This window comes from Phacochoerus africanus, chromosome 3 (genome assembly GCF_016906955.1).
Source record: "Phacochoerus africanus isolate WHEZ1 chromosome 3, ROS_Pafr_v1, whole genome shotgun sequence".
NCBI lineage: Eukaryota > Metazoa > Chordata > Mammalia > Artiodactyla > Suidae > Phacochoerus > Phacochoerus africanus.
The window spans coordinates 158,726,225-158,738,875 of record NC_062546.1 but is presented as its reverse complement, the minus strand read 5'-3'; positions in this window follow the sequence as shown (position 1 = coordinate 158,738,875).

Genomic DNA, 12,651 nt, shown 5'->3' with positions numbered 1-12,651 from the left:
TAAGAAAGAATAGAAGTTGCCGCCAAGTAAAAATGTCAGATATGGAACCAAGTATAAAAGACTCCTTCAGGAGACATTGTTATAAAACTTGGTCTTAGTTGAGCTTGAGGCTCCTTTGACTGATTGTTCAGTCTTTTCTCTCTGGTAGGAACATAAAGTCACATGCATCTGGGGCTAGCCTGGTTGGTCATCTCACTGCACTAATGAAGCCCAACCCCCACCACCAATGGCTGAGCAGGAGTTAACCCTTGTCTGTGCCACAAAACTTTGCTCAGACTTGATGTAGATGATCCCAAGAAGCCCCATGATGTCCACGTGCATCAAGACTGTAACTAGCATGATGGGATGGAGCATTGGGATCAGGTTTGGATGAATGATCTAAACAAGCTGGAGACCAATCGGTTGAAGGTGATTTGTAACATCTCTACCACATGCATATAACTTTGAGATGTGTCTTTCACTTTCTGTGAGCCATAGCTCCATAATCGAGCAATGAAACTTGATCTTCATCCTTAACACAAAGATTCCAAGGGATCCTCTTTTCTTTCTTTTTTTTTTTCTAACCAAATCTTTAAGAGGTCTTCAGAGCTATACTACTAAGGGACTTCATGAATGTTATGGACTCAGAGCTGCCTTGAAAATGAACCATTAGAAATAATGCAATTCATTTTCCTAAGGGTCCAGCCTTCTTTTGCACAAGAATGCAGGTGGAGACACAATTAAGAAGTTTGGCTTGGCACTATGTCTCAGAAGGCATTGAGTGTCAGACAGAAATTGTGGATGGGTATATTGAAGGTTTCGAGCAAGGTGATGAATTCTGTGAGGGATCCCAGACACAGAAAAAAATCGAAGTTCAATCTCAAAGAAAAATTTAGAATTCATATAGAGAAGTAAAACCTCAAAATGAGTGAAAAGAAAAAGGATCAAAATCTGAGAGAACTTACATCTGATTTCCAAAATAGCATAGCCTACAGGGAGAGTTTTAGAACAAAGAGTAAAATAATTTAAAAAAGAGATCAGGGTGCATGACCTGTAAGAATTATTGAAACTGGGGCTATCCCAGAATATTCATATATGGTTTAGATAAATTATTCCTAATTTCTCTGAAGAGAAGAAACACCTGGAGGATAAATACATGTATGACTTAGTGATCTTTCAATATCAGTTCTAAGCCTATGAGACAGTAACTGGGAGCTTGGGGATAATAGATGCAAACTACTGCATTTAGAGTGAATAAGCAATGAGATCCTGCTGTATAGCACAGGGAACTATATCTAGTCACTAGTGATGGAACATAATGGTAGATAATGTGAGAAAAAGAATGTGTGTGTGTGTGTGTGTGTGTGTGTGTGTGAGAGAGAGAGAGAGAGAGAGACTGGGTCAGTTTGCTATATAGTAAAAAATTGACAGAACACAGTAAACCAACTATAGTGAAAAAATAAAAATCATTAAAAATAAAAAAATAAACATTTGGAGTTCCCATCATGGCGCAGTGGAAACGAATACAACTAGGAACCATGGGGTTGTGGGTTTGATCCCTGGCCTCGCTCAGTGGGTTGGGGATCTGGCGTTGCCATGAGCTGTGGTGCAGGTCGCAGATGCTGCTCGGATCTGGAGTTGCTGTGGCTCTGGCGCAGGCCAGTGGCTACAGCTCCGATTAGACCCCTAGCCTGGGAATCTCTATACACTGTGAGTGCAGCCCTAAAAAGCACAAAAAAATAAAAACTAAACATTTGAAATTTATGAAATTATAAAATTAGTGTTTCTTTTTTTACATGGATAGTTCAATTATTCTCTACATTGTCTTGTGAACTCAGTATTCCTTTTATGAAAAGAAAGAGTTTATCATTTTGCCCTTAAACCTACTTGCAAGGAATTCTGATAATTGGAAAAAAAAAAAAGATTTTATTTTTTTCCTTCCAGACAGGAAAATTCAGATACTATAAAATGAAGAGACAAAAATTCAAGTTACCGGGCTATTACTTTAAGGCCTTACTGATTGAATAGTTTTTTTAAAAATACATACATTTTTGTTGTTTAGTTTTTTTCCATGCTTCAGGTATTCAATCTATTGGCTTAACTATATTTTTTCTTCCATAACAAGAAATTCAGAGGTAAATAGCTCAGAATTGGTATGGGTGGGGGGAAGCATAACGCCGTTAAAGAGGCGTCACCATATTTTCTGTTGTCTGTAAGTACCTAGTTTTTATCCATATAGTACAAACTAGCTAAAAAACATTTAGGCATAATGCCTGTAGTACAAGATGCAAAGGGGGAAATAAAAAGATCATCTTACTATTTCCTTTTATATCAAGGAAAAAATACAGATTTACCCAGGGATGTCATACCACAGCTACAAAGGCATATAAGGAGGTAAGTAATTTTAGTAACAAAAAATCCCTTCATGTATGCATTTATTAATCATTGAGATATAAGAATAAAATGTAGTATTTTATGCTACGTACTATGTCCAAAATAGCACATAACTCTGTGTGTGTGTGTGTGTTTGTGTCTGTGTTTACATGAGGATGGATGAATATAAGAAGGAAAAATTTACTTTCATATATATATATGTATATATATATATATACCAGCATTATGGGGTGAGTGACACGTGGAGATAAGGAGGTAACACGGTAACACACAGGTTGTAGAGACTTCCTAGATGAGCTGCCAGGTAAAGTTAACATGTCTCCTAGGATTTTAGCTGGCTTCCATAATGCCATAAAGAACTGACTAGGGGCAGAAAGGAAGTATGTTCAGCAGTCACTCACTTTGAATATTTGCCTCCTAAATCTGATCTCAGAAAGTTGAACATCCATTATATGATATTGATGAAATCTGCCTTGGGAATTAGTCTCAATCTATTTAAATTTAATATCAGATAAAGACAATATAAAATAAGTCATGTGATGAAATTTGAACTTAGAGGGAGTTTTTGGTCATTTGTTTAATTTTTTGAGCAATTTGATTTAAAAAAATCAGACTATTAGGAGTTCCCGTTGTGGCACAATGGAAATGAATCCAACTGCTAACCATGAGGTTGTGGGTTCAGTCCTTGGCCTTGCTCAGTGGGTTAAGGATCTGGTGTTTCTGTGAGCTGTGGTGTAGGTTGCAGACACAGCTCGGATCCTATGTTGTTGTGGCTGTGGCATAGGCTGGAAGTTGTAGCTTGGATTAAACCCCTAGCCTGAGAACTTTCATATGCCATGGGTGAGGCCCTAAAAAGAAAGAAAAAAAAAATCAGGCTATTAAATGATTTGAACAATGTCAGTGATACTGAGATATAAAAATGAACAAACAAAAATAACAAATCTTCAGGCCTGTAGGGACCCTTCCAGGAAAGAAAATGCTAAATTAGAAGTTCCAAGCAGAAAGTCTACTTTTTAATGAAAGGATTTTTATTTATTTGTGTGATAAGTAGGCTCTAGCCCTTTCATGTTGGGCATCTGGAAAAGAAGAGACACATAGAGGCATGAAAATCACCAGATTAATTTCAGTAAAACTTAACAGTTTTATAAGAAATAGACAGTTTGCAAATATTTTACCATAGCACTGTCTGGGGCTTATGAACCATAGACAGAGGCTTAGATCAAAGCCACAAAACATGCTGAGGTTTAGCCTGTGCTTGAGTTTATCCAGAAACAACGGAAACATGATATCATTTCACATCAGAGAATAAACCAAAGTGGAAACAGCACAATTGCAGTGACGGGTTCAGTCTGTGGTCAGGTCACGCAAGAAAAAGAAAGAGGAAAAAAATAAATCGTTCTGCTACAAAACTTTACTTCTCCTTGTAAAATAAAAAAAAAGTCATCAAATTGTGATCTGCCCATGATCATCAAATTGTGATCTGTAAAATCAGAGAGAGATTATCAGAATAAGAAATCTCTGCCGCAATGAGTCATTGTTTTTTTCTTTCTCTTTCCTTCCCGAATCCCACTGTTTCATATGACAGTGTCAAGTTTCATATCAGGCCAGTGTGCAGTGGTTAAACATGTGAAGTCTGCTAGAAGGAAAGCAATATCCTCCCTAGTCTTTCCAGATAACTATATAAAAATGAAAGAATCATTTTGATAAGCATTATTTTTCTCCCTCCCAACCAAAGAGGCAAAATCATTCCTCTTATACTTCGAATGAATAACAATTAGATTAGTTTGTACATTTTTAAATGTTCATAGAGATTTTCACATTACTCTAAGCAAGTATATTCAATATTCACTGAAATCAAGTATCTATTTATTAATGAAACATATTTACATATTCTTGATTCCTTCATAACCAAAATGAACAAAGACAATTTCTTGTATTTGATAGTTTTTTTACACTGTTTTTCTGTTTTAACATCCATTATTCTACTTACCACTCATCATCACTTTCTCAACTAAATAAGCAGAGATCTACCATCTTTCCTTTAAGGAAAAATGCATGAAGAAGTATATTTCCCATAGTAGCACATGAAACCAATATTGGTGTGGGAACTGGAGGATTATCTTTTTTTCCCCAGACCCAGAAAACAGTTGAGGAAAAATTGTAAATATATCTCTAACATGCTCTTGCCAGGTAAATATGGTTTATCTGGAGTTGTTTATTTGGCTGTTCTATTAAACTACCCATCACTTCCTAGAACTTTTCTTTTTTTTTTATTTAATTGTACAAAGTGCCTCAGTGGGAGTTCCCATTATGGTGTAGTGGAAACAAATCCAACTAGTATCCATGAGGATAAAGATTCCATTCCCAGTCTCCATCAGTGGGTTAAGGATTCAGCATTGCCGTGAGCTGTGGTGTAGTTCGCAGATTTGGCTTATATCCTGAGTTGCTGTGTCTGTGGTGTAGGCCAGCAATTGCAGCTCCCATTCGACCTCTAGCCTGGGAAATTCCATATGCCACAGGTGAAGCCCTAAAAAAAAAGCAAACGAAAAGGAAAAACAAAGCTGCTTCAATAGTTTCTATCCATCCAAATCAAGTGTGTAAATGTTTACAAGTTCACTGAGAATATCTCTGTCCCTCTGTAGTTATTCGTTACAACATGCAAATCAGTGATCAAGCAATGCTAAGAATTGCATTTTTATTTTTAGAGCAGAATTATTTTACTTTAAAATAATGAATTCTAGAGAAAGCAATGAATCACCAACTGCAGAACATCAGGAATAACTGGAGTACTGCCAAAGACCTTCAAGCTGTATTGACCCAAAATTCAAATTTAATTTGATTAAAAAAAAAATACTCACAAGTTGGAAGTCTCCTTAAAAATGTAAAATCTAGAAGTAATTCTGAAGCACTCTAGGGACAAATTGGGAAGAGTTTGTTAAAATAATCTGAATAAAAAATTGAACTGTCAGCATGCTTTGCACTCACTCTCTCCTGCTTGTTTATCAGTTACTCCAACATGTTCCCATTCTGTGAATGGCTGGCTCTCTGTTGACTGTTTACTCCACCTACAGACTTGTCTGTCTAAACACCACCTGGACATCAAGAAAAGGGCTTCTTTCACTTACCAAAAGCAATGGCACAATATATCCAACATATTTTCAGAACAATTTTTAGTGCAACAATTCATATGTGTTTTTTTAAGGTAATAAAATTTTTTTAATTAAGGAAATGTAATTAAGCCAATTTTTATTGTGGGAAATACCCTAGAAGATAATATGTTTTATTATGGATATTCTTTATATAAAACTGAAGCATAAAATTATCACTAGTAGCAAAGATAACTTACTAGAAGCCATATAACTCACTATGGCAAAATAGGGTTCAAACTCAGGATTTAGAGACATAGACCCACTACTCATGACAATATTCTATTAATGATACCCTATTATAATATTATACCATCACTCATGATAGATCAAGTTAATAATTATTTACAAGTTAGACAAGTACAGATCTAATTTTTTATTGTTATGTTTAGCATTTCTCTGATCATTAACTTACTAAATTGGAAACTGGGAGATATTAGATCTCTATTCTAATTTAGAACTGAGGAATTTTGACTTTAAACTCTTTGTGCTTCACTTTCATTGTGTGTATAATGGGATTTTTAGAATAAATATTGTACAAAGTCCCTTTTGCCCCCTAATGCCAACTCTTCATTCTGTAGAATTTGCCCATTTATTTCAGTAGCCACTTTATCCTTAAAGTATCAAAATTGAACTAGGATAAAGACGGTAGTGGGGAGAAAAAGACACAGAATATTCCTCTCTCCAAAGTTTGTCACATTTTTGAAATAAATCTGGAAAAAAATATATATATACACATACGCACTCGTATACACATATGCACACTCATATACACACATACACACATATATACACATATACACATTCTCTTACTTTTTAATGCTATGTATTTATAGTCTTTTATATATATGGATATACACATACACACATACACATATATATATACGTATAGTCTCATATACAGATTAAATTCTGTATAAAAGCTGTGGATCTTGGAACTTGAAGAATGATTCATATTTAGATAAGTGGAGTGGATGAAGCAAGAATTCCACATAGAGGACACATCATCGGAACAAGCACAGATGCAGGAATGAGAACCATGTGTTTAGGGGCAAAATTAGGAAAGCTGGAAGTACTGAAAAAATGTTTTCGTTCTGGCTTATCTTGAGAAATACCCCAGGATAGATAAACCAAGTTTGAGTTGTAGAGTGTCTTAAATGTTAGTCATAAGTGATCAATTGCCACATAAAAAGTACCACAAATGTAGTGACTCAAAACAACACATATTTGTTATCTCAGTTTCTATAACTCAGGAGTCCAGGCATGGCTTAGCTGGATTCTCTGCTCAGCATCATACAAGGCTGAAATAAGGCTGAAGTCAAGTTCCAAAACTGGAACTGCTTCTTATCTGAGATTTGGGGTCCTCTTTTAAGCTCATTCATGTTATTGACAGAATTTGTTACTTTGTGTTTGTGTGATTGAGTCCTCAGTTTCTTGCTAGCTGTCAGTCACGGTTCTCTCTTAGCAGCCAGAAGCCTTCCATTCCCAAACATTCTAACAGCAAGGGAGTGTGCTGCTTCTTAATGGTCACGGGTAGAGCGTCTTCCTCACCCTGATTTTTTTTTTTTTTATTGGTTGCACATGCAGCATATGGAAGTTCCCAGGCTAGGTGTTGAGTAGGAGCTGCAGCTGAGGTCTATGCCACAGCCATACCAACACTGGACCTGAGCCACACTATGACCTATGCTACAGCTTGCAGCAAATGCGAGATCCTAACCCACTGAGGGAGGCCAGGGATAGAACGCACATCCTCACAGAGGCAACATCATGTTTTTAACCTGCTGAGCCACAATGGGAACTCTCTTCACTGTTTTTTATTAGGCTCACTTGAGTTCCAGGCCCATTCAAGATAATCGCTTCCTTTGGATTAACTCAAATTCAATAGATTAGTAACACAATCATGGGAATGATTGATGGCCCACTATGTTCACTGGTCCTGCTCACATTGAGAAAAGGGAATCATACAGGACATGTAAACTACAGGGTGGGAATCTGGAGGCTCTTTTTAAAATATGCTTACCACAGCTGGACACTGGGAATGTTACGACAGAATATCATTAAAATTTTATTACTGAGTGAGATTATTTTGTTTTACAAATCAAGCACAGTGATGCATTTTACTACCATATAGTGTTTGAGACTGATGCTGAATGGTATGCCTCTGCCTCTCAGATACTTCCACAGAGCTTGAGGTACTCATTCTCCCAAATGCTGGTAGTGTTGCCCCCTGATGGATCTATAGCTGAATGTGTCCCTAGGAATTGCCCTCTGCCAAAGGGAGCTACCTCACCTAACATTACACACCATCCTCAGGGAGGGCTATATCTGATGACTAATCTAAATAGGATGTACAAGTTTTCTTTAATTTGGGACATTTCTGAAAAGAGATTACAACTACAGGGTTCCATATGGGAGCATTTTAAGTCTTTGTTGCAACTACATTGCACTGCAATTTCTCCCTCTGCCCAATCCTACTTCCTTTACAAGTGTTGGTACTGAAAATTCCCAAGACAGAGTCTATTTCCTCAGGAAACTGACCTATGACAGTTAATACAGGGTGTGGTCCTAAAAGGCAAACTCTAAGGTGATATTTTGAAGCAAGTAAACTTTTGGCAAATTGACGGTTAAGACCAATCAGTGCTGATGGGCAGAATACCAAGGGCCTGGGATGCAGCAAAAATGAAGTTGATAAAAGTGATGAAAAGGATCAGGTACCATTGGAAGGGAACACACTGCTAGATGCAATACCATATATTCTCAAGGGTTTGGATAATGTAGTAATTATAAGGACTGTGGAATCTGATAGCTGTTGCTTGAGTATGTGGATAGATTAGGAAAAGAAAAACAAAAGAAAACAATAGTTGTAAAAAACAATTAATCAACAATTTAAGACAAACTATGAAAACCAGAGAGCCTTGACACAATGTAAGGAGACTCTTTGATCATCACAATCCAGTTTTATAGGATTTCCATCCCACATCCCCACTGCACAAATTGCTTTTTTTAAAATATAATATCCTACCACCTTCCAAAAAGGAAATATTTGAGAACTCATTAAAACACCTTGCAAAAAAAAAAAAAAAGGAGAGAGAGAGACTCTTATTTGCTTCATCTAAAGGGAAGGAAAAAACTAAGGAAAGATTCAGGATATAAAGAAGAGGCTGGCTCCAGAAAAGGTGGAATTCTCAAATTGAGAAATCCATTACACAATGTCAGGGCTATGATTGGGAAGAAATGGAGTGGGATACATGAGTAAATGCATTAAAATCTTGAATACTAAGATCGCCTTAAACCCTCTGAGGCCATAGAAAAGGCCCAATCTTTTTTTTTTTTTTTTTTACAGCACAACTGTGGCATATAGAACTTCCCAGGTTAGAGATTGAACTGGAGCTGTAGCTACAGGATTATGCCATAGCCAGGGCAATGTCAGATCTGTGCTGCATCTGCAACCTACGCCACAGCTTGTGGCAATGCTAGATCCTTAACCCACTGAGCGAGGGCAGGGGTCGAACCTATCCTCACAGACACTGTGTCGGGTTCATAACCTGCTGAGAAATTTTCACAGTTGCTTTTGAACTCTGGTTTGTCCTAGATAAGATTTTATATTATTTTTAGACTGGTTTCTTGCACCACACTGACAGTATGTATTAGAACTCCCCTCACTGCATTTTTTTTCATTTATTTTTATTTTTTTTTATTTCCACAATACATTATTTTTTCTTTTCTATTGTACAGCATGATAACCCAGTTACACATACATGTATACATTCTTTTTTCTCACATTATCATGCTCCATCATAAGTGACTAGACGTAGTGCCCTCACTGCATTTTTAAGCCTGGAATTTGATTACTTGATGATGATTTTTCTCCCATCCAAGACCCTGTACAGACAAAAATTTCAAACAGTTTACCTGGATCAGTGAAAAGTGAAGGATAGATAATCAGGAGACTGAGTTCAGCTACTCCAATAAAATTACATAATCCTTTGTCTAGAGCTATAATTAAGCGAGTTTTCAGAATTAGAGCCCACTGACTGAAGAAAACAAATCCTCAGAAATAAGGACTCTGCAACACTGTATAAAGTGTATATGATAATGATGATATATACCAAACTTTCTTCCAAAGGATCTATGGACTATTATTTGAGTAATTGTATACTGAGGAAAAAAAATTAACTTGTGAAGACACAAGACTTCATCATAGACCCTCTGTTAAAGTGACAGTGTTTGAGGCCTAGTGATAAATGAATTCCTGGCTAAAGTTTAACTTGCAATGCGTCAGTTGGGTTCTTGGTCATTCCCCTGGTATATAAATTTATAACTTTAATTAATGTATGTATTATTAAGCAAAACTCCAAAATTCATTCTTTGGTCCATAGAGTCAGAGACATTGCAGTGTGATAATTAAAGTAGAAACCATTGAAACTATATCCTCTCCTTCTCCAGACAAGAGAGTAAATCAAAAACAATAAAAACTGAATTCCAGGAGAATGGAGAGTGGGAATGGGAGTAAATATTTCTATTAGTAAAGATCTGAAGGATGCAGAATCAATGGTCCCATCAAAACTCTATTTAATGCAAAAGTCTGATTCTCACCGCTGGTAGATGAGTGTTCCAAAACAAATTCAACCCATCAGTAGTCTCAATTGCAGCTCTTCTGCCAGAACAGATTAACTGGGTCTCAGATAAATGATATGTGATTTGACCTGGAGAATGGATGTTTTTCCATTCCATTTCCCAGTAAGACCATCATGACAGGAAATCCTCAAAATAAGCATATTGTTGATGATGCATTTAGTCATCCACTTTGTGAAGAAGTGTCTTCTTGTAATAATACATACAGACTTAGAGGCAGTGATGAGTGAATTGGTTTGTTGGTCTGAGACCTAGAGAAAAATTGTAGGATCAAGAACAAGTAAATCTGAGTTTATGGCATGTGGATGGCATTATGGAAGTTGTAATTAACATTCAGGTCATAAGAATGACTTAGAAAGTTTTGTAGACACAGGCATCTTCTGTCTCCAGAAAAATTTGTACAAGAACAGAGTATCATTGTGACAGAGATGGAAGCAATGCATGGTCCAGCAGCCTAGGCTCTCATTCGCTAAGGCTGACAATGTCACTGGCATTGCCCAATGTCAGTCTTCTAGTAGTGGAAGACATCCCAAATTCCCCAAATACATTCTCTGAGAAGGAAAAGTAGCATTCAATGGCAACTTGACTATATTGGACCACTTTTACCGTAGAAGGCATAGCAATCCATCTATAATATAATAGATATATATTCTGGGTATGGTTTTACCTTTCTTGCCTATAAGACTTCAGGACTTAAAATGGGTTTGTTATATTAACAAGGAATTTCTGAGTAACATCGCTTTTGACTGAGGGACTGATTTTACAGAATAGAAGGTACAGTAGTGAGTACATATACTGGGGGTCTAGTGGTCCAGTCACATATTGTATAATTCAAGAACTGCACTCCTGGTAGCATGATGGCCTTTTGACAATGAACCTAAGCTACTAACTTGGAGATGATTTTCCATTAGCATGAAGAGTCATCATCCAAAGCATAATATATACCTTCAATTAATTACCATTATCAGTGATGTGTCACTGACAGGTGTAATACATGGTACCCATAACCGAGGAGTGAGTAAGTGTGGCCCTGCTTACAATTTCTCCCAATGACCCCCAGGAGGAATTTATGCTTCTAGTTCCTACAATTTTTGGCTCTGTGGCTTCAGAAGTCTCGATTCCTTGTTCAGAAGTCCTTCTACCAGGAAAATAGCAAGAGTCCCATTAAATTTTATGCTATCTATGCCATCATTTATTTGATGCTCCTTGTGTTAGAGGTCTTCTGGCAAGGAAAGGAGTCACTATCCTGGTAAGAATAATCCATTCTGATCAACAGGTGGAAATAGGGCTGCTGCTACACAATGGGGCCAGGTGATCCACTGGGGGTACTGCTTGGTAATTCCTCTGCTCAATTCTAATGATAAATAAACAAATGTAGAAGTTATAAACTAGAAAATTATATCAGGCAGAGCCTCAGTCTCCTTGTTAATAAGTGTCTTGCTTTCCCCACTAGAGCAAGCATTTATACCAAAAAATGTGCCAGTTATGACAGGGATTTAAAATGGATAGTAGTAGAAGATAATGATAAAAATTATTTGCTTTGTAAATACCGGCTGCAGTGGAGGAAGCCCTAGTTTTTCCCATCAATCTTACTCATGTACATTTCTTCATGAAACAAAGACCAAACACAATCACTGAGGGGCTGTTTCCAAATGGGAAAAACTTAGATCCCCACATACCTCCATTAGGATGTTCCAAGGCATTGATGTTTCTGGTTGCCAGAAATATTGCCTTCTAACAGCTCCTAGTCAAATCCTTCTCCAGTAATTATTTTCGGCTGAAGGGAGATGCCTCAGTCAAATTAACTGGGATACTCCAAAGCAACTTGCATATAATTACTAAACCAGGAGTAGACATAGCCCACTTTATTCAGTTCAGAGTATCTTTGAAGGTTCATTCCAGCCCCAGAGCTCCCTGCTGGATGACTGAAGCCTGTGTTGCATCACAGTTGAACATCTCCTTCTGCCCAACCCACCTCTCTCACTCATGCAAAGACAGCATTGCCTGCCAAAAACAATCCCCACTGAACCATCTGTATGCAAATACCCATCTCAGAGTCCTTTTCCTAGGGAACTTGTCCTGTGACATTATCACATCTTAATTATTTTGCATATATTTAAAACGTGTTAATTTGACTCTCACCTCCCAGTGCCACACTTCCAAAGTGGTCTTTCCTTGGGCGATTCTTTGATTCTTGTAATTGCTGTAAGTCCCTTGTCCCCTGGACTCTAGGCCCTTTCTTCCCAGGATTCTGGAGAAATGGAGTCTTTTCCAAACAGGCTCTTTCACATGGAAAAGGCTGCTGTACTGCTTATATTGTTTCTTGTTTGTGAAAGCTCAAGAGATCTTTACTAAGTTATAGCTCAAACTGCCCAAATTCAGCAGCATCTCCTGCATTCACCCTCTTTTATTTCTCTGATTTGAAGCCCAGTTTGGGATTGTTTACTCCAGATATTCCATTCTGGGTAATCCATCCTTTAATAATTCTCAAGTTTCC